Below are 23,574 nucleotides of genomic sequence, written 5' to 3' on the forward strand. Positions count from 1 at the left end.
TTATCGTGGGAATGTCGTTCGTACCCACTTCGCTCCAGATCGTGCACAGATGCGGCGAGTAGCTTGTTCGGTTAACGCAGCGATGACGAGCTTCATGCGAGCGATGCGCACTCCGCGATTCTCTAGCGGTCCTGGCAGCGGACGGAGGCGCGTTGTGTGGTCGCCTAATAAAAGCTTGCAGTATGGTTACAACCGCGCTACGCTTGCAGTATCGTACACGTGCGTTTAGTGTGATAGCGTCAATGCAGCGAGGTTTCTCGGCGCCCGCGACCCGCAACGCTAACTACGCAACAGCGATCTGCTTTCGTTTCTACAAAGCGGTGCGCGCCTTATGACGGCTTAGTAGCGTTTGCTGTCGGGCTGAAGTTCTTCGACGTGGTTGAAGTTCTTCGACCCTACCCGAGCATTTGTGCCATTAATTCAACTTCAGCCTTGAAGACGGCCGCGCACAACGAAGCGGCAGCGATCGGCGGCCCAGCGCGTTCAGGTTGTCGCCTAATAAAAGCGTGCAGTAGGCTTAAAAAGTAGCGCTGCGCCGCACGCGTGCCCGAGCAGATAGCTGAAGATACTTATTGTGATAAGGTTGTCGGCGATAAGTCATGTCGGCGCGTTCGTCGGTGGCCGCCACCTCGCCTTCGTTCTTTCCCGATGCTTACCCGCAAAGGCGTCGCCGCAATCGCGCGGAAGTCGGAATCGGGGATCGACTGATCTGCGCACTTCTCAAAAAGGCGGAAGACGTTTGGCGGCACATTCTGGCGTCAGGAAGTTGAGCAGCACAGTAAAATGTTATGGCACAAAAAGTTATCGCGGTACGCAGGGTACGCACTAACCGGTAGGCATAGGGCGAACCACTACGGCTTAAGCGGTCAGCGAATGCATTGGGCTCTATGGGACTCGGTCGGGGTTTCGTCGCAGCTACGTTTTAACCGTTAGTACGTTTAAAGCGGGTACGTATTAACGAGGTTTCACTGTACCGCAATTGTTACGTGCACTGTGAAGAGTTTAGCTTGTTCAGCCTTTAGCGGGGCGGCAGTTTTCTTCAGAGACGGGGCGAGTCGCGCATGATCTTGCGAACGTACGTGATCATATCCCAAATGCGTATGCTCGAGAGTATCACTTCCGCTCTTCGGCTAACCTAGCCCCATATTTCCATGAGGCAATGCAGAAAGAACCGACGCTCATGCGGCGCAATGTTTCGTCTGCTGACACGGAGGTAGCGTTTCTTTACGTTTACGCTGGTTGTCCTAGAGTTTGATTTTGCAATACTCGAGTTGTCTCGGGATTTCAACACACGTGACCACGACGTTATTTCCGGTCAGGACCGGAACTAGCTGGCTGACCCGAAATGCCAGGAGTTCGAAAATCGAAGAGTCCCTTCATGTTTTTTGAAAAATAAATGTATTTTGCCCTTGCACCTCAATATGGGCTTGTCAGCCTCAATTTTTACTGGATTCGGATCGTACGTTTATTTTCAGTGTTTTTTTTCGGAATTGCATCAACGAGGTTCTACTGCATTTCCCGAAACCACTCACTGCGTGGAAAGAAGCGTTGAACTCCTCATATGGAACTACCACTACTGAAATGCAGCAGCACGGACACTAATCACCACAGGATGCTTTTGCAACTGATAGCTACAAAATTCACCAAGCCCCTTTTTCGGCAACTATGCACTTTGCACAACTGACAGACATGCCACTGTCGATGATTTTGAATGTGTTGCTGTAGTTTCTCAAAACATTCTGATTGTTGCTGTCTGCCGCCCACCGCAAGGTGTCCTAACAGGACTACTTCATTATATGGATTCAGTGCTTGAACTTGCTAACATGAAGAAATTCCATTCGATTATTGTTGGTGACCTCAATGTTGACTTACTTTCAAAAAATAATGAAAGTATCCAACTTATTGAAACTATGCTAGCAAATGGTTGTGAAAGCCTTATAGAACTTCCTACGCGGATAACTCCGAATTCAAAAACATTGATTGATTTATGTTTTACTTCTTTCCCCAAAAACGAAACATGTTCTGGAGTGCCAAGCTCTGGCATAAGTGATCATTTGCCGATATTTTCTGCGTTACCATTCTGTATGCGCATTGATAGAAATCACAACTTCAAGCGCGTCATAAATAGTCGAAGTATACAGCAATTTCAAACGTTACTTTCCAATGCAAATTGGTCTGATGTTTATGCTGAAGGAAATCCCTCAGCTTCGTATGATCTATTTGTGTCCAAAGTGAAAGAAATATACAATGTAGCATTTCCTTTCTCCCCTGTGGTCCGGCATAAAAGAGCTAGAAAGGAATGGGTAAATCATGAACTATATAAACGCATTCAACACAGAGACAAATTATTCAGTTACTTCTTAAAGACCAGAGACCCCCAAATATTTAAAGAATTCAAACAAATCAGGAACAAACTCAACAGTGATCTGAAGAAAGCAAAATCTGAATACTACACGCGTAAATTTGAAACTTCCATGAGTGATGGTCGTAAAATCTGGAACATATACCGCGAGCTAATAGGTTCCTCTTCAAAAAATGTTCCGTCAGGGATTGTTGTAAATTATGTTAAGTTCTGTGGTAATGATGCAGCTGATCTCTTCAATAATCATTTTATCAATGCTGGTGCTCCAACCTCTAATCGGGTTTTTCCCAAAATCGAAATTATGAAAGTTACATCGGTAATCATGTCAGCGAGACAATATTTCTTACGCCTACATCTGAAAGCGAGATTTCTTCCATTATTAACTCCTTGAGTAACAAGTCAGCCGCTGGAGAGGATGGCATCAAAGCTCAACCTATTAAAGCAGTTGCTCACATAATGCGGTCCATTGGAACATATTTGCAACAGTATACTTTCCACTGGAATTTTTCCTGAAAAAATGAAGGTAGCTCGTGTTGCAGTAATCTTTAAGGGTGGGAATCACAACGACTTAAACAACTACAGACCGATTTTGGTGCTGCCATTATTTTCAAAAGTAGCTGAGCGTACTATATATAAGCGCCTTAATAGCTTTCTACTGGATGAGCGTATTATTTCGGATAAACAATATGGCTTTCAAAAAAATAGGTCAGCCGAAATGGCATTATTAAGAATCAGAGATACAATTATAAATAATATTGAAGAAGAAAAACTTACCATTGGTATATTTTTAGACTTTCGAAAGGCCTTCGACTCTATAAAACATGAAATATTGCTTAACAAGCTCCACGTATATGGCATTCGCGGCGCAGCCTTAGAACTTATGAATAGTTACCTTAATTCTCGATTGCAGTATACTTCCCTGCAGGATTACAGTTCACAGAAAAGCTTGATTAAATATGGGGTACCACAGGGTTCTATTTTAGGGCCATTATTGTTTATCGTGTATATAAATTGTCGTGTACGCGCACATCAACCGACACACGGCCACTCCAGAGGTTGTGCCTCGCTTGCCGGTGCTGCCCGACGCGCTCACGCGCATGGCGCCTTCCTCAGACTCTCGTCCCCAGCTCCTGCATATCGTGTTACTCTTCTGCCCTCGCTGTAACTTCCTCTGCCTCCCCTCGTCCGCTTCTAAAAGAAAGCAATAAAACAGTCTCCTGCCAGCCGCTGTCTCGTGTGGTTCCTGTGCTGCGGGGCTCTGAGCCCCCAACATAACACTGGCGACGAGAAGTGGAATTTTATAAGTGCGCAGCTCTCTAGGTTACGCCCATGGCTACTGGAGGAATGCAGGCCGCCATCGAGCCTTTTAGCGGCAAGAACTGGTCATCCTGGATCCAGCGCCTGACCTTCTACTTCGTGGCGAACGACATCTGCGACGAACAAAAGAAGTGCGCGCTCCTCCTGACGCTATGCGGAGCAGACACCTTTGAAACTGCCTGCGCTCTGGTCGCGCCAAGGACTCCTGGAGAGGTGGGCTATGCCGACATAGTTGCCCTTCTGCAGAAGCACTTCGATCCGCGACCGTCTGAGTTGTACAGCCGGTACGTGTTCCAGCGACGCGACCTACGGCCGGAATAGTCGATCAGCAACTACGTTGCAGCACTCAGAAGCTTGTCAGCTGACTGTAACTTCGGAGTGCCAGCGACAACGTCTGCTGCATCGACGCCACCGGCAGAAGGCCACGCAGCCATTCTGGCGAACCCCACCATGCTGCCCCAAGATGTGATGCTTCGCGACAGGTTCGTGTGCGGCATCCGCGACGAGCACCTCCAGCAGCGACTGTTCGCGGAGAAAGACTTGACTTTTCAACGCGCGTTGGACTTGGCGCTGTCGTCCGAAAGTGCGTCGAAGCAGCAACGAGGGCTTAAGGGAGCGACGAACTCCGCGGTGGTGCACAAGACTTCACAGTCTAAAAAGGAAAGCAAACATTCGGCCCAGCAACGGCACTGCTACCGATGCGACGGCCGGCACGAGGCTGACACCTGCAAGTTCAGGACAGCGCAATGCCGTTTTTGTTCCAAAAAGGGTCACATCGAGAACGCCTGCATCTCCAAAAAGAAGAAAAACAAAGAAGGCAACCTCAACGCCCGGCAAGGAACTCACATGGTTAACGCCCAACCTGTGTGCTACGACCTCGAAGACACCGATAGGTGCTACGACCTACATGCCGTGAGTGGGCGACAACCCTGCCCTAAATTCCTCGTTGACGTGAAAGTCGAGGGAAGGCCCCTGAAATTCGAAGTTGACACGGGCGCCGCATGTTCTCTCATTAGTGAGGCTACCTACCATGAAACGTGGCCATCGAACGCCCCAAAGCTTTCGAGAGAACCCCTAGACCTACGCACCTGGTCAGGGGAAGAACTTGACACCGTCGGTTCGGCACAAGTTCGTGTGCGTTTCAAATCAAAGGACTACGTGCTGCCCCTGCTGGTAATGAAAGGGACTGGGTGCAGCCTGCTCGGACGTGACTGGTTTTCAGCACTGAACATCCGTGTTCACGGAATAAACCAGGTCGCCGAACCAAGTCAAGAGATTCAGGAGGTTCTCGCACGCCATCCTGATCTATTTAAGGGAGGTATCGACGGCTACGTGGATCCATTGGTTCACTTGGACTTGGAAGAAGGTGCCACACCCAAGTTTTGCAAAGCACGTCCAGTGCCCCTAGCTTACCAAGAGCCTATGGAGGAAGAGCTCGACCGCCTGCAAAAACAAGGCATCCTGGAGCCGACGCAACACGCCGAAATGGCCACACCTTTGGTGTGGGTGCGCAAAAAGGACCGAACATTTCGCGTTTGTGGAGATTACAGGAGCACAGTTAACGCGGTGGTTAAGAAGACGGCGTATCCACTGCCGACAACTGCGGAGGTGTTCGCAAGGTTGCGTGGTGGGACGACATTTTCGACGCTGGACCTGTACCAGGCCTATCAGCAGCTAAGAGTGGATGACGAGACAGCCGCATTGCTCACCGTCAACACCACCAAAGGACTGTTCAAGGTGAATCGCCTCCCTTTTGGAGTATCCGCTGCACCAGCCATCGTCCAGCGGATGATGGAGACGACACTGGCCGGAATTCAGGGGGTGAGTGTCTACCTTGACGACATTATTGTCAGCGGGAAGGACGTTAAAGAGCATGCGCAACGTCTAGAGGAAGTCCTGTCGAGGCTAAGCGACAAAGGTCTGCGACTCAAGCAAGAGAAATGCCGCTTCGGCATCAGCTCAGTCCAGTTTCTCGGTCATAAAATCGATGCTCAGGGTGTCCATACGACCGAAGAAAAGGTAAAGGCAATCCTCGAGGCGCCAAAACCGACTGACAAGACATCTCTGCAGGTTTTCTTAGGGCTTCTCGCCTTTTACGATCGTTTTCTGGAGAACAGAGCGACGGTAGCTGCAGAGTTGTATGGGCTTCTCGAGAAGAACACGCCCTGGAAGTGGGAGAAAAAACACCAGGATGCGTTCGAGATGCTTAAGAAGATGATTCGGTCTTCGACAGTCCTTGCGCATTATGACGAAAAAAGGCCTCTCATTCTGTCCGTGGATGCGTCACCATATGTCATCGGCACAATTCTCGCTCAAAAGGATGCGTTCGGCCGAGAGGCTCCCATTGCATTCGCGTCACGAACTTTGGGAACCGCTGAGAAAAACTACTCGCAGCTCGATAAAGAGGGCCTTGCGGTAGTTCATGGCGTCAGCCACTTTCACCAGTATGTCGCTGCCGGCACGTGACCGTATGAACGGATCACCAACCGCTCCTAGGCATCATGGGGGAAAAGAAGCAAATCCCTCAGATATTGTCACCGAGGATGACTCGATGGTGTCTGAAATTGGCCACATACGACTACGATTGGGTCTACAGGCCTGGACGCCTGCACCAAAATGCTGACGCGCTCAGCAGGCTGCCACTGCCCACACAGGTAGATGAGCCATGCTCCCCATGTGCTTATGCTTGCGTCCGCGCCACGTTTCGAGCTGTCACCGCGTCAAATGGCTGAACTGACACGGAGTGACCCACTGTTATCCCGCATGATGACAGCCATCTCAAAAGGAGAATTACGCCGGTTGCCCAAGCAGGAATTTTTGGCGTTCACAAAGCTTGGACACGAGCTTTCGCTACAGGAGGGCTGCGTCATCCGCGGTGCCAGACTGGTCGTTCCAGAGAAAGCAAGGAAAGACGTGCTCGACTTAGCACATGCAGGTCACAGGGGCATGGTAGCTATGAAGGCGTGCGCTCGAGGCTATTTTTGGTGGCCCGGTGTCGACAACGACATAGAGCGGGTGGTCAAAAGTTGTGCAACTTGCTGCCAGCACCAGAAAACGCCCACTAAAGCACCAGCTCCCGAGTGGAAACGTGCGACAACACCATGGCACACAATCCACGCGGACTTCGCTGGGCCTGTGGAGGGAAGGATGCTCCTAATTGTAGTCGACGCATACAGCAAGTGGCTCGAAGTGCGCACCATGCGGAACATACAGTCGCCGACACTGATCGAGGAACTGCGAAACCTGTTCGCAACTTTCGGCATTCCCGAAAGGGTGGTCACGGATAAAGGCCCGTCCTTTGTTTCTGCGGAAATGGAAGAATTTCTGAAGAAGAATAGGGTGACGCACATCACAAGTGCACCGTATCATCCGGCCACGAATGGGCAAGCCGAAAGAATGGTGTATGAAACGAAACAGGCACTTGCAAAGGATCAGTCGGGTACATTTGCGTGCAGGCTGGCTCGCTTTCAGCTGAAACAGCACACCACCGTTTCAGTAACGACGGGCAAAACGCCAGCTGCACTCATGTTCGGCCACGAGCTCTCGACGGCACTGACACGCATTCAGCCGCGACCAGCTGAGAGGGTGACCACTGACCACAGCTTTACTAAATTGCCAAGAAAGGTAGCCATCGGGCAATCGGTCTTTTTCCGCAACTTTGCAGGAAGTCCTGCTTGGGTTGGCGGAACCGTGTTAAAGAGACCCGGACATCGATCTTGGCTAATCAAGTCAAGAAGCGGAACGGTTCGTCGGCACCTTGACCACATAAAGCCAGGTGCAGAGGCCTACCCGACAGAAGATTCACCGCGGAACGATCAAACGAACGGACCAGTAGCAAGTGATCAACAAGACACAGTGCCGGCTCCGTACGTGATCTCGCTCCCAGCGGAAGCGCTGCCGCCGCATGATCTGCCCGCAACGCCCGACTCCAAACATAGGGAAGCTGAGGCCAGGCTGGACACTTGTGCGACGCAAGCTTGCGACGACCAACCCAGCGGGTCCGCGCAGCACCAAACTGCACCGAGGCCCCAACGTGATCGGCGTCCACCTGACCGATACGGTGACCCCGTCTAAGGGGTAAGGGATGTCGTGTACGCGCACATCAACTGACACACGGCCACTCCAGAGGTTGTGCCTCGCTTGCCGGTGCTGCCCAACGCGCTCACGCGCATGGCGCCTTCCTCAGACTCTCGTCCCCAGCTCCTGCATATCGTGTTACTCTTCTGCCCTCGCTGTAACTTCCTCTGCCTCCCCTCGTCCGCTTCTAAAAGAAAGCAATAAAACAGTCTCCTGCCAGCCGCTGTCTCGTGTGGTTCCTGTGCTGCGGGGCTCTGAGCCCCCAACATAACATAAATGAGATAGTAAACATTCCACTCATAGATGAAATGATCATGTACGCGAATGACACTAACGTGTTTTTCCGGTATTGACCTTCACGAACTAGAAGTTACTGCAAATTCTTGGTTAAAAGAACTTCACCAATGGCTATATGTAAATCAGCTTAACCTAAACGCGAAGAAAACAAAGTTTACGGTTTTTTGTTCTAAGAATAAAGAAATGAGGTACGATGTAAAACTTTTTTATTGTGGATCGCAACTAGAGCATGTGACAAGCCATTCTTTTCTAGGTGTTATATTTCATAAACATTTAAGCTGGTCAGAGCACATAAATAAGGTCCGCACCAAGGTTGCACGCTCTGTTGGTTTACTACGACGAATCCGATGCTATGTGCTTAACTGGGCTGGTTGGTACATGATTAAGGCGAGAGCAAACAGCGCTAAACACGGGACGGAGAAGAAGAACGACAGACATAAGCGCTGACTGTCAGCACTTGTGTCTGTCGTTCTTCTTCTCCGTCCCGTGTTTAGCGCTGTTTGCTCTCGCCTTAACCGATGCTATGTGCCTGTCAAGTTCGTCAGACAACTGTACTTTTCACTTGTACATTCGCACCTTAGCTACGGCTTATTAGCATGGGGGAACGGAAACAAAACAGATATAGAAAAACTGGCAGTACTACAACGTCGAGCTGTTCGTTTGCTTAACTCTTCAAATGAATACATAGGGTCTTCTAAATTAATGATGCGCTACAATATCCTTAACATTAGAAACTCTTACAGAGCGAAAATTTGCATTCCGCTGTTTAAACAGGTTTCCAACAACTTTGAGACATTTTCAAATCGGTACTTCAGTCGAGACACAAGATACAGTTTACGCCACACATCAGTAGTGATAAAGAAGGCCAGGACAAACTATGGTATGCAAATCATTGAGTATGAAACTGTTTTTATGTAATATGTATCCTAATGTTGTTGAAATAGCCAGAAATTGTAAAACAATTCATGAATTTAAGCATCTAATAATGAGCATGTTTCTTGCTTCGGAAGTGGATGTGTTGTATAAATGTTAATATGTTTGGTTACTGCATTAGTAATGGTACTAAGTGTTACTGTTAGCGAGCACTACTGGTCACTGCATTATTCATTATGTTCTTGTTGTTATTACTGCATTAGTGATTATGTTCTGCTACTATGTCATTACTGTCATTATGTTATTACTGTAAATAGTGATCATGTTCTTACTGTACTAGTGATTATGTTCTTGTTAATTGATCATGTTCTAGTGAAATTGGAACTTTCGAATCCGCTGTCTCTGCTGCCCCAGCGAGGTAAGGCCTAGTCAGGGGGTTTAAGTCCTCCTTTTGCCTTGCCTCGCGGGCAAACCCTGTATGTGTTATACCCAAATAAAGTTTACTTACTACTACTGTAAACTGCGAGAGCGTAAACCTATTTCACGAAAAGTTTCTTAAAATGTAGACTAAAATGTCTATGCGTTCCGCCGCTGAAGCAATATGATTCTCGCGCAGCACATTTTAGCAGTTTCATCAATGCCTATACGACACGCTAACAGCCGTCTTGTCATATTCAATGCGAATACTTGTAGTCCTCAATTCTCACACAGATGAATGTATCAAGCCTGGCTGTTCTCATTACCTAACATCTTTCAACGCGCTGGGATCAAAATCTTCGCCTTGCTGATCTGCTCACTTCGCGTTCTGCCTGGAAGCAACCAACTAAGCTAAATTTCTAAAGTGAGCACGCGTGACTCGCTCCAAGGCGTGAGAACCTCAACACACGTGCGCGATTACGTGCGACTTCCAAGAAACATGTTGTCGAACGGAAACGCTGCACACTATGTGATGTGTACTCTTTCGCGAAGTGTCGGTTAAATGGAGCATTCTTCATCAAAGTGCCAGCACAGAATAAAATGCGCATGAAGTTAACTTCATCTGTTGTGGTCTATGCGATCGATGAACTTTGTTGACCGAGCACAGCACTTTTCTGCGAATCAAGCTGTAAATAAGTGTTTTGTTGTCGAAGCAAGGTGAACAAGCAGAGGCAACAAGCGATTGCCGCACTGTTTAGAAGTTCAGCCCTCTCTTGAACTTTGGTGTGGTGCGGTGGTGAAGGACCTACCATCACAAACTGAAAGGTAAGGTCCGAGTTTATTCTAATGTGAGTGTGTCGACTGTATACAGTAAACCCTCGTTAACTCGAACTCGCATATCTAGAAAATCTCGGTCAAGTCGAAGCTTTTTCGCCGTGCATTAACCTCCCATAGGTGCTATGTATTTGGCCCTCTTATCTCGAAACGTTTTCCGGAGGGAACAACGGATGTCTCGAAACCTTAACCGGGAGGGCAGAAGGCAAAGTCTACTCCCAACAGGAAACGAGGGCTCCGTGCGAACGCTTAGCTCTTACTATACGTGCCGAATGCGGTCGTGAAGGGCGAATTTGAAATTCCCGTGGATGCAGCCGTTTCCTATCAGCCTTGTCAAGCAACTGTGAAGGTGATCACGCGTGCGCACCTGCGCGCGACATATGCGCGGTGGGCGGCGCGTGCAGCGTGCGCCCGTAAGTACGCAGCCTAGCCCTTGCATGTGCGAGCTCATATTCTTCCGTTTTCCTCGCGATCTGCGCACGATGCATCTTGAGTTCAGTTTTCCCGAGTAGTGAGTGGTCTGTGCAATGGACGCTTCCTAATATCGACCAAGATGTCCCGCCCAAAGCAGTGCAAATCTCTGACGTTGCAGAGAAAAGTCGCGCTAATCAAAGAAGTCGAGAAAGCAGGTCGAAGCAAGTCGTGCATCGCCAAAGAATTCGGCATCCCTTTATCAACCCTCTCGACAGTGCTTAAGAACAAACAACAGGTGTTGGAAGGCTTCGAGCAAAGCTTCTTGAGCAAGCGGAAGCGCATTCGAGCGTCCAAATTCCCGGACGTCGAAGCAGCACTTCTGTTGTGGCTCTAAAACGTTCGAGCAGCCAATCTTCCCGTGACAACCCAAATGATGATAGAAAAAGCAGATGCCTTGGCACTGCAGATGGGTCACGCGGACTTCAGCTGCAGCAATGGCTGGTTCGAGCGGTTTAAGAAGCGAAATAACGTGTCATCGAAGCCTATCCACGGCGAAAGCGGCATTGTTGACGAACAGACTGCAGACGCGTGGCGCAACCTACGCCTTGCCGAGCTTCAAAAGGAGTATGCGGACAAGGACATTTTTAACCTCGACGAAGCCACTCTCTTTTACAAGATGCTGCCTAACCGCACATACACACCAAAAGGCGAAGCGTGCTCAGGCGCTAAGCAACGAAAAGACGGGATAACCATTCTTTTTGGTGCCAACGCTACCGGCGATGAAAAGCTGCCCCTCCTCATCATTGGCAAGTCGCTGAATCCCAGGTGTTTCCGAAATGCACGGCTCCCGAGGGATGTGACCTACCGCGCAAATAAAACGGCCTGGATGACGGCGGCGCTTTTCGAAGAGCATGTCCGTGCGCTTGACCGGAAGATGGCAAAGGACGGTCGGAAAGTGTTGTTTGTTGTGGATAACTGCCCCGGTCACGGAAAAATCGACAACTTGGCGGCTGTTACGCTAGAGTTCCTGCCGGCGAACGTGACGTCCGTTCTCCAGCCAATGGATCAGGGAGTTATTGAGATGGCCCGCAAGTATTATAGGAAAAGCCTGCTGCACCGAATTCTGCTGTCATACGACAATGGGAAAAAGTATGAAATCGATCTGCTGGGTGCAGTCAATCTGATGGCCGAAGCCTGGCGCCAACTACGCCCGCTGGCGATTGCTAACTGCTTCGCACATGGAGGGTTTTCTCGCGTCCCGGAATCGATCGAAGAAGACATTGGCGCAGATTTCAGCGGCTGTGACCAGCTGTGCAATAAAGTGCGCAAGGCAACTGGCTGCGTGAGCGATACTGAAGACGGTGAGATTGCCTTTGAGGAGTATGCGCTCTACGAGGCGGACGTCCCCGTTACCGGAATGCTGTCGGACACCGATATCGTTGAGATGGCCGTGAACGACGCAGATGACCATGCAGGCGAGGAAGAGCCTCGAGAAGTGCCTTCGACGACAGAAACACGTAACGTGCTGCGCATGCTCCGCAACAAGGTCGAATGCAGCCGTGGCGACCAACGGCTCATGCGATGTGTTGAGCAACTGGAAAACGCCTTTCTCGGATCGAACGCGAAACAGGCGAGCATCACGAAGTTTTCGGTCCTCGGTAATAAATTTTTTTCCCCTCCGAATTCTTGTACATTTATTACGGTAGCTGTCTCGTGCAGTGGAGCTTTTCCTGGCACCACTGGCTTTTCTTTTACAGTGACCTGGGCAAACATTTTCGGCGTTTTGCTTAACTCGAAATACCGCTTATCTCGAAATTTTCCCCGGATTTGACGGCTTCGAGTTAACGAGGGATTACTGTATACGTTATCGTGCATGTCGCTGAAAAGCCTACGTACGTTCATATCGCTAGCTGCGCTGTTTTTCCCAAACGAATTCGTTCGCGGCATTGTAGAAAAAGGAAGAATCTTGAACCACGACGCTATGTCAATAAAATGCACAGAACGTTTTCTCTCGCTGGCTGCACGCAGCATGATCGTAACAATACGCGGCAAACAGTCGCAATCAGGAAACTGATGAAAGGCCGACAGTGAGAAAAAGGGCCCGCAAGAGTGCTTGCTAGGAGACGCCCCGCATTTCCGCTGCTGCCGGAAGTCGGTCAGGCAACAAGCGCCGCCTCGCGGATTTGTGGGGAACTGAGGGAACCACCGCCGCAATGGGAAAGCGAGCGACGCGGCGGGCATCTAGTCAAGGAGGCATTGGCTGTGTGCATCGTATAGTCACGTGGTTGTGACGTCAACGAAGTTTCCCAGCCACAAGTTCGGCCAAATAAAGAGTTTCATCTCTGATGTGCTGACTATGTCGATAAAATGCATAGAACGTTTTCTCTCGCTGGCTGCACGCAGCATGGAGATGCCAGCGGGGCGTCTCCTAACAAGCACTTTTGCGGGCCCTTTTTCTCACTGTCGGCCTTTCATCAGTTTCCTGATTGCGACTGTTTGCCGCGTATTGTTACGATCATGCTGCGTGCAGCCAGCAAGAGAAAACGTTCTATGCATTTTATCGACATAGTCAGCACATCAGAGATGAAACTCTTTATTTGGCTGAACTTGTGGCCGGGAAACTGATAGTCAAACTACAGCAATATACGGATAGCGGCGAACAGAGCGTCGACAGTCGATCAACTGACAAGCGGTGAAGCGCGTCGGCATTTATACATGTGACGTCGAATATTGCAGCGTTATCACTGGTTGTTGCGCAAGGTCTAGAATAAGCTCGAGTGTTCGCGTCTTGCACGCAATCTTAACAAAACAATCTACAATAATCGCGAAGCTTCTCGAACAATGATGCGCGGTTTGCGCTGAGCGTTGTTGACAGTCTTTGCTGGTCAAATCCGAATACATCAAAATAAAACATGAAGCGGGCGTGGCATTTCCCCCTCTGAAAAAGCATTGTCCCGATGCTTGTGACAGAACATAGAAAAACAAGTGCATACACAAATAAATTACAACAAGCAATAAGTACAAACAAAATTACAATAATAAAGCAAAAGGTACAGTCCCAAGGTTCGCTAACGCGCATAAAACGGCTTAAGGCGACATGGACGACTTCATATCGTGCACGGCGCCTTTGAGAGCTCGCAGTGCCGTCCGAGATAACCTTGCAGTCTAGAGTGCCGAGACGTCGAAGCACCTTGTATGGCCTGAAGTATCGCCAAAGAAGCTTCTCGCTAAGTCCCCGATGGTGTATCAGCGTTCAAACCCACACACGGTCACCGGGTTGGTATTCCATGTGGCATCGTCGAAGATTATAGAGGTGGCTGTCGACCCTCTGCTGGTTCTTGATGCACAGGCGGGCGAGCTGTCGAGCTTCTTCGGTGCGTTGCAAATAGGCAGCGACGTCGACATTGTTTTCGCCGGTGGCCGTTGGCAGCATTGCGTCGAGTGTCGTTGCTGGGCTGCCTCTGTAGACCAACGTGTAAGGTGTCACCTGCGTCGCTTCTTGCACAGCTGTGTTGTATGCGAAGGTCACGTACCGAAGGATGGCATCCCACGTCATGTGCTCGACGTCAACGTACATGGCCAGCATGTCGGCGATTGTCTTATTTAGCCGCTCGATGAGGCCATTGGTCTGAGGGTGGTAGACTGTGGTCCAGCAGTGGCTTGTCTGGCTGTACCTCAAGATCGCCTGAGTTAGCTCCGCAGTAAACGCTGTACCTCTGTTGGTGATGAGGACCTCTGGGGCGCCATGACGCAGAACGGGCGGTTGTCAGGGGCGCGCCAAACGTCTGTCTTCCTTGGCGCGTAGCGCGGGGCATAGCGCTGGGTGACAGGAGGACGGTAGGGCATCGGTGGTGGTGGCGGCGGCGGCGTCTGGTGGCCGAACTGCTGTGGCGGCACGGAGTCTTGATGTGGGCGAGGAGGGGGGGGCATTGCGTCGGGCTGCAGCAGCATAGCTCATTGCTTGCAGCTACGGCGGTGCCGGCTAAGCAACACCCAGTGACTGTTGGATTTCCTCGCGTACAACGTCAGCAAACGACGTCACTTCGGGCTGTGCAAAAGGTGCGAGCTTTCGCAGCTCCTTCCGCACGATGGCTCGGATTGTTTCGCGCAAGTCGTCGGAGCCGATGGCATGAACGGCTGCGCTGTCTTGAAATTTGCGGCGATTGTACTGCCGGGTGCGCATCTCAAGCGTCTTCTCAATAGCTGTTTCCTCCGAGAGGAATTCTTGGATGGTCTTGGGTGGGTTTCTCATCAGTCCCGCGAACAGCTCCTGCTTGACTCCTCGTATGAAGAAGCGAACTTTCTTTTCCTCGAGCATGTCAGGGTCAAGCATGGCGGAAGAGTCTGTTCATCTCTTCCGCGAAGAATGTCACCTTTTTGTTCGGGAGCTGCACACGTGTTTCTAGTAATGCGGCGGCCTGTTCCTTCTGCACGACGCTTGTGAACGTTTCCAGGAAAGCGCTGCGAAAGATGTCCCAGGTTCGAAGAGTGGATTCCCGATTTTCGAACCAAGTCCTTGCCGCGTCTTCCAGGTAAAAGTACACGTGGCGCAGCTTGTCCTCTGTGTTCCAGTTGTTAAATGCTGATACCCTTTCGAACGTCTCCAGCCAGGTTTCGGGGTCATCGCTTGGCGATCCATGGAAGGTAGGCGGCTCTCTTGGCGGCTGCATCACGGCAGCTGCAGGGGACACTGCGGCTGTCATCGTGCCCATTGCCTTCGTCGCCGTGGCTCTTGGCTTGTCCGGTAGGAGTCCAAATTGAGCGGGTAGTCCTTTGAGTCTCCGGCTTGCTCAAGTGTCCCTGATGGTGTCAGTGTCTTCTTCACGAGCGGGACTTGGTTCACGGCTTGACGAGGGCGCCCGGAACATGAACGTACCCAGCACCTCCACCAGATGTCGCGTGGTTGTGACGTCGACGAAGGCAGCAGTCAGCATGTCAGAGATGAAACTCTTTATTTGGCCGAACTTGTGGCCGGGAAACTGAAAGTCAAACTACAGCAATACACGGATAGCGGCGAACAGAGCATCGACCGTCGATCAACTGACAATCGGTGAAGCACGTCGGCATTTATACATGTGACGTCGAATATTCCAGCGTTATCGCTGGTTGTCGCGCAAGGTCTAGAATAAGCTCGAGCGTTCGCGTCTTGCACGCAATCTTAACAAAATGGTCTACAATAATCGCGAAGCTTCTCGAACAATGATGTGCGGTTTGCGCTGAGCGTTGCTGACAGTCTTTGCTGGTCAAACCCGAATATATCAAAATAAAACATGAAGCGGGCGTGGCAGTATTTGTGCCCTTGTGAACTGCAACTGGTGACGTACCGCTGTTATTATGAACGTTCACGTCAAGCAAAAGTTATTTTTCATGCTGAAGGTAGCTGCGTCGCGTCCTTTTGCGTGCTCAAGGCTTGTGACTGCGAGTGCCGCAAACAAGGGCAGGCAACCAGCTGTATGTCGACCAGGAAAAGTTTCCACAGACCGAAAACGTGAAAATATCTGGATCTCAATGACCGGTCAGCTGAAGTTATTCAGTGTGGAGAGAGCTTGTCTAGGTAACGACCCTGGATACGCATGCAACCGATGCGTATCCAGAAGCTATCTTATAAGCCAGGAAAACTGGATTGCAGAAGCGCATGAACTGCCAAGAGAATAAATTTACTGTCTCACACTCTACTTTTCTAATCATCAACCTAGGGGAACAAGAGTTCTTACTGCGCACTCGCAAATACTCTGCAGGCGTTCAGATACGAGTAAAGGCGGTGATTCTTTCTCTCAGACGGAATTAGAAAGTCGTCGTAAGATGCGGGGTCGGTGTAAAATTGCGTCATATAACCAAGGCTTTTAATTCATTATTTCTATGGGGATTTCGCCGAGGCCAACCCGATTCGTCGTGAAATACGGGTCATCGCAAATCCGGGGGACGCATAATCGAGGTTTTACTAGCTGATGTGCAAAAGCCACGAGAGGCACAGCAACCCCATTCTTGAATTCTTCAGACTTTGTAATGAAGCACCACGCAAGAGAAACTCGACCACACTATAGCGGCATCAGAATGTGCACAATAGGCACATCAAAGTATACGACACAACTACAAAAACAAGATTGCAAGAACAAAGGGTTGCTGATGTTCTCGTGCTTGTTTACATCTAGAGGGTGCAAGCGCCACCCCGCTCCACGACAAAAGAAAGTCATTGCCTTTAAGTTTTATTCCGGTGGCTAAGCGGTAGCAGTTATCGGCTCGAAAAGCAGAGTTAAGTCAACATTTATGGTTTCCAATGGCGGTGTAGTGATTGCAGTATCTTGTATCTTAAGGGGACACTAAAGAGAAAACAGATTTTTCTAGTACGTACTATTTGTACCAAAATCCCCACGTACCACAGTACCAAAATCCCCACGTTTACCGCGAGAAGATGCTTGGCAAGGGAAAAAATGCGCAGAAAGACTGTGCAGCCAATGACTCCACCTTGACATTCCTGGAACAATCGCTATGATGTCAGATTTTCAGGATGTGTACTAGGACCTATGTCATTTCTAGGCTTGTGCGAATATTCGAGCACTTCGAATATTCGAACGAATAGACATATATAAACTGCATGTAACCCCCTGTAAAGGTGGTTTCACTGCAGTAGTAGTGTGCTATACACTCCGTTCACTGCGACTGACGCGCCACCGCGCGGCCGTCAGAGAAGGCAGTCGTTGAGAGCCCGAGCAGAAGCGAACGCTTTCCCGCGCCCGCTAGCACGCAGTTGTAGGTGTTCTGTGACGCAGTCATGAACTGCTGCGTCGTCGGTTGTACCAACAGGTACACGTCGTGCCCTGCGGGAACGACGTTTCACCGTTTCTCAACTCGTCCGTGCTTTATAGGGCAGCGGCAGAAGTGGATCACGGCTGTGCGACGAAAAAAGTTAGCTTGGTTCCCGCTCCCTCTGCCGTCTCGCGTTCTGCGGCTTTGTTTTCCTTGTGCCGCTAGGATCAGTACATTTCAGCCATGACGTAACAAACTGGGAGCCCTCTCGGCACTCGAAGACATGCAGTGCACATTTCGTTGGGGGTGTGCTGTCCAAGGATGTGTCGTCCCCGTCGTACGTGCCAGCGATATTTCCTGACGAGTATCGTAAGCGCTCCGTGCTTGCCGAAGATAAGTTGATAGTCGGCGATCGTTTCGTCGCATGTGTGTCTTCTACGTCCCGTGCTTTACGTTCGCGCTGTTCTTGCAGTCATGATTTTAGTACTGGCGGAAGCACAGCTGTTCAATTAGAGATGCGCTAACTGGGAGTCGATCCCCTTCCCCCGAGATGTTGAGGGACAAAAATGTCAGGTGGTCGCGGCTCTTCGGATAGATCCTAGGATTAAAGAAGAAAGATTACGGCTGGGGTAGCCCTATGGCACTCGGAAGCTTCGAGAGGTCGTGGTCCCCAAAATGTTAAAATGGATAAAAAAAAACAAAAAACAGTAGTAAACACAGGACACAGTGCGAGGAAACGACGGGACACTCACTGTGTCCTGTGTTTACCGCTGGTTTTTTATCGATTTTGACAATGTACCAACTAGCCCAGTCCAACGCCTTGGTACCGAAAATGTTTGCGCACCTCTGCGCTAGGGCGTAGCTTGGGTTACACCAGAGTTTGCGCAAATTATAAAAGCGTGGTGAGCTCGCGCAGACGAGAGAGCCAAGTGCGCAAGCACTTTAAGTGGTTGATAATTGTAGTAAACAGCTGACCCTGTAATCATTCCGCGTTGACGAAACAAACAAAGTGTGCAGCATGTAGACAAATGTGCACACGGAAATAAAATCGAGGCTATTTATTTTCATCTTAGATCTGGCCGTCGTTGCAGTTTTCTGCGAACGCTGTTGCGACGGAAGCGCAATGTTTGTTTCGGAAAGAAGCATAAACAACGAAAGAGGTCGTAGCGAATGAGGGAGACTGATGGTGGCCGAAGTGACCGTGCCGTCGTCGGCGCCACATCACTTGAAGCGAAAGACGAAGCGGGGCCGATCGTAACACGTTTATTTCTCGCCCGCACCTCAAGCTCTTGGCATGAGCCGCGCAAGCGGCGAGGTAGAAACAATCATGATGAGCGATGATGCTGCAGTAAGGTCGTTGCTACGCGCGACAATTTCAAGCAAAATACTTGGTGGCTGCGAATCGACATGACACGAAACCGCCAACAAATAACCACGCCGCCCGGCCACTCGCCGAAGTTTCCACGGCGAGTGGCCGTGGATAACTCTAAATGTTCTGAGCATTTTGCAAGTACACGGGTAGTGGCCATGCACCAATAATATTCTAAGCATGAAAGAATGACAGCTTGCCTCGATAGCTATGGAGTAAGCCTCTTGTGGGACACACGACTGACGCACGCATTTAGCCGTCAGTACTGATGATGCCGTAGCAAAGCGTTCACTCACGTCAAAAACGTGGCCGCTCTCGTGCAGGTTTTCCCCTTTTTTAATGGTGGCATCGCGGAAGAACGATCCCACTAAGATATCTTTAAATCCAGCTCGAAGCACTAACGCGCCACCGACGGGCGCTTGCGCCGCCATAGCTGTCAAAGCAATGAGGCACTGTTGTCTGCTAAGGCTCTCAACGTTGCACGCTCGCCGCACCGCAAGTGGCGCTGCGTCCGTCTTTCAAGGCGCCCTCTATAGGTCCCGAACGGAGTGTAAACCGTGAATATACTGTTCCAGGAAAAATCCGCACTGCCGCGAAGCGCCACTTCAAGGTTAAATAAACATACAGTAAAAACTCGTTAATTTTAAGTCACTGGGACTGTGAAAAATCCAATTAAGAGGGTTTTCGAATTAACCAAACATATAAAAAGCGGGATGCAAGGAACTCTTTCAATTACTGGAAGTAATCAGAGGTGGCCGTTGCTGTGGCCTGCTAGCTTGCGCCTACAAGGGTTATGTTTTCCAGCAATACCTGGCCCCAATTTTGCCGCTAAACTGGGGAAATGGTGGGCCTCAATGCTGCCAGCGCAAGAAAAAAAGAACGGTCTCATGGTCAACTGAAATGCAAACCTGCGGAAAAGACGTGCTTCGCTGCAACACAGTGGCAGTGATGTGATTGACTGAAGCTGTTTCGGAGCAGGTTTTTGGAGCAGCAAAAAGTGCGTTTTGGAGCAGGTAAAAGGGCTTTCGGAGCAGCCAAAAACGGGTTTGGGAGCAGGGAAAACAGCTTTTGAAGCAGCTAAAAGCTCACTGCCAAGTGGAAAAATGAACCGTGTGAAACAAAACAGTCAAATAAGGAGGAACTCTTTTGAAATAAAATGTTCTGTCCAATAATGGGTGTTTGCATAACACCATTGGATCACCTAACAGCCCCGTAAGCGTAAACATTGGCGTTGCGGTCTTATAATGGCTTAGGGTGGCCAAACAAACAACGGAGGTAGGGTTTGCCAGATACAGTAGAATCTCGGTGATACGACACTGAAGGGGAGCTACAACATTCGTATCGGCCAAAATTTCGTATCATCGAAAAACTAGCAAAACCTGTTTTCAAACCACGATATACGCATATAACATTTATTTCCGTCAAAAGTACGCCTTTCTGGGACACAGGTGAACGGACAGCTGGCTGCCGCGAAAGCGCTCGTCAAAGCTTCGCATGAGGCCAACTGAAAACTAAGTGAAGTGCGCTCCACCATAGTGACAAGCAAAGATCGACACGAACGCCGAATGGCTTTGTGCCAGGGGCATAGGCAAAAGTTTTTTCGGGGGGGGGGGGGACCTCGATGATTTGAAGTGGGAGCCGGGCAGGCAGATGTAGTCAAGTGTCGTTTTGGGCTCTGTATGCCGAAGCAAAACCAAATATCCAGGGGGGGGGGGGGGGGGCTACGCCACTGCTTCGTGCCTTTTTTTACGCCTTTAATCTATCGCTGTGTTAGCCGCGTACCTTCGGAGCTCGCAGTCGCTATCGATGATCGCGTTGATAGCGTCCGTGGTTTCGTGCGCGGCGGTTGCGGTAAATTGCGGCAAACGGTAGTTCCGTTTTCAATCCGCCTGCGCTGGCCGCGCACGTGCCTTCAAAACTACGTCGTTTGTTGCTATCTATAATCGCATCTGCCGCGGTTTTGTCCGCGGCGTTTGCGGGAAGCAGCGTCGCTTGGACTGGGTGGGCGTTGAACGCGCGTGCACTTTCGGAGTTCCGTCAGTTTCGCCGTCGCCATACACGATAGTGTCAAGAGCGACCGCGGTTTCGCCAACAGCGGTTGTGGCAAACGATAACCACAGTTCTGACAGTGTGCGCGCTGGCCGCGCGCGTACTTCCGAAGCTACGGCATTCTGCTCTCGGCCGTCGCTCGACAGCTCGGGAATTTCACGAATCCGTATCACCAGGTTAAACGCCTCCTGAATTGGTTTACTGTGGGTTCGCAAAAAGCCTGGATCGGATTGGGTTGCAATTTTTGTCAAGTCCAAATACACCTGATGTGCAGGTCTTCGGAGTTTTCAGTGCACCTGCTGAATTCCGGTGCTGCTTAGTGACCTCAACGTGCCTCTTGCTTGTAGATTGTCGCTTTATCACTGCAAAACCATGCTGTTCGCGGTTAATAGACTGACTGCAGACAATGCAAAATCCACTGCCATCGCTGCCTTGGCGACACCAAGATGATATATAGTGTCACCATTTTCGTCCATCTTGTTCAGGATGTCGACATTGAACTTGGTGGAATGACCTGAGGCTCTGAGACGGCGAGACACGAACAATGCGAAAAGAAATTCCCCTCAAGAAACGTGTAGCGATACACTTTTTGCTAATCCCGCCGAGGACGGAATAGTCTTTGTTCGTAGCCGTTCCACGGCGAACCTATTTTTCCACGAGCTTTCCTCTCCGACTGGAGTCGCGTTCCGTGAAAATCCTCAAACACGAAGCTGCCAATTAACTGCGCCAGTCCACGGCTGGTGCGATGCTTGTCCGCCATCTTGCCAGCTTCTCTGTTTGCGATAACCGCGGTTAGGAGACTAACTGCTGTTATGTCTGCTGTGTAGCTACCCCTAACCACGGTTAAGGTTGTCCGTGTCACAGGGGTATAACACTGGTTCGAGTAGCAGAACTTAAAAAAGGGGGCAAAAATAAGACAGTCATGAACGCCGCTGTACGAACAGCTGAAACTTTACTTCTCTTGTTGCGGCGGTGCGGTCACACCAGCTCGCGGCGAGCCGCTCCTTCCAAGGTGCATTTTTGGGGGGTCACGCCAATTTACAGCAGTCTGAAGAGGGTTATGTCGCCCCCCAAAAGCCTGAACAAGCCAAACCAGCGCTCAACTGGCCTACCTATCAACTTGCGTCCAGTCAGGTCCCCCAGAAAGCGCCGGGCAGCGTGTCGCGAAAAATGATGCACGAACCCATTCCTCTCGCGGCACGAAAATTTTGCCGCGCGGCAGCTTTCGAGTGTCGCGTTTTGCCGGCAACGGCGCGCTGCGCGCGTTTTTCCGCTAGTGGCGCAGTTTTGGCGCAGAACAGCGGAGATGTAGCAGGATGTAGCAGGTTTCACGTCTCGGCGCACTTTGGCGCAATTGGCGCAGCTATCACATCACTGCAGTGGTGACCCGCGGGCAGCATGTCACCTGCTCCTCGCAGCGTCAGCGCGTCATGATGCGACCATTCGCCCATTCTTTCTCGTAAAATAAAGAATTTAATAATGACCAGTGTGACGGAATTCGCGATGTGTTCTGGGTGGAAAAGATGATCATTGAAGTTTTCGAACTGAGTTTTTGAAGTAGCCGTTGCAGGCAAGTACTCCACCAGCAGTGCAAGCACGCAAATTGCCGGAACAAACGCCATTCAGAGGTTTGCATACATCGCGAATTCTGTCAGACCGGCCCCTTTATTAATTTCTCTATTTTCCCAGAAAGAATGGGTAAATCATGACGCACTGACGTTGAGAGAAGCATGCATCATGCTGCCCGCGTGTCACCGCTGTGTTGCAGTGAAGCGCGTCTTTTCCGCAGGCGCACATTTCAGCTGACCACAAGACCGCCTTTTGTTTAGTTTTTTTCTTGCGCTGGCAGCAGCGAGGCTAGGATGCTTTACTTGTCACTCATTAGTATCGCTACACTGCATTGCCTTGTGGCGCCTAAGGGACATCGCTTCTGCGGATTAGAGGCTAAATCGGGATCGGGGAATTGGCACATGTCACCCAAAGTTTTCGAATTAACCGGGCTGGTACTGACCGCTGCTTGAAATTATCCACTCAAATTTACATTGCAAAATACGGGGCCAAGGAGATCCTTCTAATTATGTGGGATTTCGAAATACCAGTTCAAATTAATGAGGTTTTACTGTATTACCCTCACATCGATTCATCATTTTTTAAGTTTAAAAGCTTGTTATACCGGCTTATATGCTCTAAGTATAGTAAATTTTAAAACTTACATACTTTTCAGGTTATCACTTGGATTCTACCGGAAGTCAAATCCTGCTATTACTTAAAGTTGCTTCCACTTCCCTTTGAACCAAAAAGAATGACATATGCATATGCCTTGTTTCAACTTTAAAAATATTGCACTGGTTAGTTTGGTCATGACAAATATGCTCATTTTTCTTTATAATATGTGATATCAACTATTCGAACTCGCTTTGACCAAATCACTATTCGCTTCGAATTCGTTTTGGACCTAAAATTTACTATTCGCACAAGCCTCGTAATTTCTAATCGGTACATCGTCCTCTGAGGGGGCCAGAGACAACATACCAAGTTTCAGCAAATTTCGTTGGGCCAATGTTGCCAAAATACGAAAAATGTACGTTGAAATACATGACGTCACACGCGGAGATTTCGGCGCGAAATATAAAAATGAGACTGAGCTTGACCTTCTATTCTACCATTGATGGTGAAATTAACGGCATTAGAGTTTCCAGAGTAAAACTAATTTGTTATTTCACTTTAGTGCCCCTTTAAGGTGCACAATACATTTTATGCATTGGAAATACAGATACAAGCTATCCATAGAGTATTGTCTAAGATGGTATCCAACATG

At 49.7% G+C, this 23,574-nt stretch overlaps 1 protein-coding gene across 1 annotated transcript in view; it reads right to left on the reverse strand.

Moving 5' to 3' along the window:
• LOC119395588 (kinesin-like protein KIFC1) overlaps positions 1–23,574 on the reverse strand; it is a 273,777-nt gene that overhangs the window by 85,608 nt on the left and 164,595 nt on the right. The window lies entirely within an intron of this gene.

Source organism: Rhipicephalus sanguineus, chromosome 6 (assembly GCF_013339695.2).
Source record: "Rhipicephalus sanguineus isolate Rsan-2018 chromosome 6, BIME_Rsan_1.4, whole genome shotgun sequence".
Classification (NCBI taxonomy): domain Eukaryota; kingdom Metazoa; phylum Arthropoda; class Arachnida; order Ixodida; family Ixodidae; genus Rhipicephalus; species Rhipicephalus sanguineus.